This window comes from Sciurus carolinensis, unplaced genomic scaffold, assembly GCF_902686445.1.
Source record: "Sciurus carolinensis unplaced genomic scaffold, mSciCar1.2, whole genome shotgun sequence".
Taxonomy (NCBI): domain Eukaryota; kingdom Metazoa; phylum Chordata; class Mammalia; order Rodentia; family Sciuridae; genus Sciurus; species Sciurus carolinensis.
The window spans coordinates 1089145-1093368 of NW_025920130.1; the positions used below are offsets into that span (position 1 = coordinate 1089145).

Consider the following 4224-nt stretch of genomic DNA (forward strand, 5'->3'; position numbering starts at 1 on the left):
ATTTCCTGAAAACTACATTTGTAAACCAATGTCATAAAAAAAAAAAAAAAAAATGAGGGGCACTACTATTTAAACTCCATGAACAAAGTACTTAATTTTTGAAGATGGTAGTCATGAACCCTAAATTATTAATGTGTTTTACCTCTTGACTAAATTCTAAAGTACAAACCAAACACATTCTCAACTGTTAAGTCAGCATGAATCAATGCAAAATAACAACAAACCCTGTAGATAATGGAATAAGCCTGCTTTTCCAAGTGAACTGCCAAATGCAGCCAGCGCAGCTCACTCATCCTCCTCAAAGACCGGAGTGACCGTGAAGCTGCTGGCCTCCGGAGGCAGAACCCCCTTTGTAGTCTCATTACTAGTAGGAGAGCTGCTGGAGAGGGAAACCAAGCCAGATCCTTGGCGGCGAGAATACGATCCATTTGGCTTCCGAGTAGGAAGGGCCATCCTCGAAGGTGAAGATCTGGGACACACTCTGGCCCAGATAGGAAGGAGGCCCATAGTAAGAATGCATCCGGTACTGGGAACTCACAGCATGGTGGTTCTCCGAGTTTTTCATCTGCCACTGGTTTCCTGTTTGACCAGACACATAAGGTGTTGGAAGACTCCGAGGGCTGTTCTTCACAGGGGATCCCCCAAGGGCACCTCCCACATCCCCAGAAGAGGCATCAGCAGCCAAGGCCATGGAGTACTGCGGATAGTTGTACAGATTGTTGTAGTAAGGGAACAGAGATGGCTGGTAAAAGCTGCTGTAGTAGGTGGAGTGTGAAACCAGGTCAGGAGCGTTCTCCACGTGCCCTCTGGGGTGACAGCAGGAATGTCTTGGATGACCATGCGTCCCTCTGAGGCCGCCGTTGTGCGTGTACTGGCTGCTGACGGCTGTGAAAAGCTGCTGCTCTCATTCGTGAGGCACTGGTTGCCACCATTGTTCTCTCTCTTGACAAGCAGCTCAGCTGCACTGGGCAGCGGGATGGGCTGGCTGATGCCCAGTTCCTCCTCCTGTGCCTGCTGCCTTCTCAGAGTCACCTGCGCGGCCATCACGCGCTCTCTCTCGGCGATCAGGTTGCACTTTTTGCACTGGCAATCCCGCCACATGCAGAAGCGTTTGTGGCCCTTCACCGGCGAGGCTTAGCCATGGTTCCTGCACCGAGCGCACTTGGGCAGCCGCGGGGACTTCTTGCAGGAGGCGCCCAGGCCGACGTCCTGTAGCCAGAGCCGGAGCCTCCGCTACCGCTGCCCCTGGCGCCCAACCCTCGACCAGCACCCAGCAGCGCCCCAGCTGCTTTGCCTAAGCCCCGGGATTTGCCCTGCGGCGGTGCCCCGGTGGCATGCGAAATCTCCCACGGTGCCCAAGGCTTGTTAAATGTGTGGTCATTGGGCATGTTGCCCTCAGGCTATACTTTTAAGAAAGACTAGAATTTAAAATATTGTCCATGCCAGTTGTTCCTGTGGTTACAGAATTCAGGCACATAGTTGAAAGGATTGTAAAATGGTGAGAAATACTTTGGTAAGAACTTTCACTGTCTTAAAATTTAAATGTACACCTATCATATGATTTTAACTAAACTCCTAGACGGTTACCTAACAGAAAGAAATCACATACCCCACAAAACCTTATAAACAGAAAAGCTTTATTTTGATTATTATTTTAATTTTTATTTAATTATTATTTTTAATACACAAATACTGTACCAATCCAAATCTCTATTACAAATAAATCAATAAACAAATTATAAAATCTTCATAGTATGGAATGCTATTCAGCATTATAAAGAAATGAAGGAAAATACTGCACATTCTCTCCCATACAAGGAAAATAAAACAAAGTATATCTCAGAGAAGAGAGAAGAATAGCAATTCCCCAGAAGAAGGGGAGATACAAGGTCGCTGGATAATAGGAACTAAAATAAAGTCAGATAGGAGGAATAGCACAGTAAGGAGATTATAGTTTATAACAGCATATTACATGTTTTATGAAGAATTACAATGATAAAAATTCTGGAAATACTGATTGCTCTGATCTGATTCACTATATATTCTCAACTTCTATTAAAATATCACATGACTCCATACATATGTATAATTATTGTGTTAAGTTTTTTATAGCTGGGGCCAAAATACCTGCCATAAACAACTTAAAGGAAGAAAATTTTATTTTGACTCATGCTTTCAAAGGTTTTAGTCCATGGAGGGATGGCTGCGTTGCTCAGGGTCTGAGGTGAATCACTTTGTCATGGCCTGGCAGGAGAAGGTTGCTCAGTTCTTGGTAGTCAGGAAGCAGAATGAAGGACAGAGGGAGGGAATGCAAGAAAATATGTATTCTCCAAGGGCAGATCCACAATAATCTACTTCCTCCAAACATGCCTGCAGTTTCCACCACCTCCTAATAGCACATTGAAATTATTCATTCATATAAGATGAGAGCCTTGCTGATCCAATAACTTCCCAAAAGCCCCTCCTCTGGACATTGCTGCATTGGGGACCAACTCTTCAACTTATGGAGCCTTTGATGGACATTATAGATCTAAACCATAACAATTAGTATATGTTAATTAAAAAGAAAAAATTAATTTAAAAATTTTTAAGTAAATACATTTTAGAATAATTGTGTTGAATGAATGAAGTCAGACCAGGAAAGAGGTAATACTGTATGATTTCATCTACCTAAAATCATGAAAATGCAAACTAATATATATCCAGAGAAAGTACATCAACAGTTGTCTGGTGGAAAGAAAGAAAAGGAAGAAGAGAATATGAACGGATACACAGGAACCTTTGGGAGGTGATAGATATGTTCATTTTCTTGATAGTTGTGGTGGTTTTATGAGTGTATACACTTGTGGAAATTTATAAAATTGCACACTTTAAATATGTGCAGTATTGTGTGCCAATTTTACCCAATACTGTTTTTGCAAGCTCATCAAATTATAAAAATATAATTAATTATATACACTAAATTTAGAATTAGTCTAAAATAATTAATAAATACTGTCCTTAATATACATCAATGAAATAAGTATAACATGAACTAGAATATGCCTTTTCACACTGTGCCTTGACATTTTCCTGGAGTTCCTGAAATGCCTCTGCCCTTTGAGAATTACCATCTAAATAATTAAGCCTACTTATAGCTACCGACTTAGCTGGCTGACTTCAAAACATTTGGGGGGAAAATTTTGATTCTCTTTAAAAAAATCAACCTTTAGATTTCTAAGTATCCTAATAGTTAAAAAACGTCAAGATGTTTATGTATATATGCACCTAGCAAGGTCAGCTTTGTGAATATTGCCATACTTGGACAGGCTATTATGCTTTCAATGAATTTCTATACTTTTTTCTTTCCTTTAGTACTGGGGATTGAACCCAGGGGTCTTAACCACTGAGCCACTTTCCCAGGACTTTTTTATATATATATATTAGAGACAGGACCTTGCTAAGTTGCTGAGGCTGGCTTTGAACTCACAATTCTCCTGCCTCAGTCTCCTGAGCTGCTGGGATTACAGACATGTGCCCCTGTGCCCAGCTACATACATTATCTTGCTTGTTCTTCATAAATCTTAATCTCCATGTCCTCCCAGACTCATTGGCTCCTCAGCATTCTAGCATATGCTCCAGTCTCACAGTCACTACCAGTGGTCTATGGACTCCACAACTGATCTGCCTTAAACTCCACCTCCAGTCAAAGTTGCTCCTGCAAGTTTTTGTGCTAAAATCATTGGAACACACAGCTAGAAGCATTATTGAAACTCATCAGAATTTTCATTTATAGATGACTCTGAAACCCTTTATGGGAGTTTAATACTTGCCATCCTACTAAGGAATCAAAAGGATTCCAAGTGGATGTTCATCAAATCTATTTCTATCTGGCATTCAGAACACTGTGGAATTTAATCCATGTTCTCCTAATAATGTTTTCATTCCCACTAATCTATCTTAATGGCATCCATAAGTTCATAATTTTCACCAATGCATTCATTTACCTTAAATTTTATTGTATTATCTTTTGGTATTTAATACAATTTATTAAATTAATCAAGAGGTAAAAATTATATTTTCATTGAATGTATTTCAACTTTATCAATATGATTCTTGTTGAATTATATTTTACAAAGATGTTTAAAGACATGTTTAAAGATTTTACCTATGCGACCTATTAAAGGGTGACTATCTATTCCATTTTTCACCTATAAGACAGTAAGCTCTATGACAGCAAAGATG

The 4224-nt window shown here is 40.1% G+C and overlaps 1 pseudogene; it reads right to left on the reverse strand.

Moving 5' to 3' along the window:
• Positions 1-285: 285 nt before the first annotated feature.
• LOC124974055 (doublesex- and mab-3-related transcription factor 1-like) lies at positions 286-1388 on the reverse strand (annotated as a pseudogene).
• Between the last annotated feature and the right edge of the window lie 2836 nt (positions 1389-4224).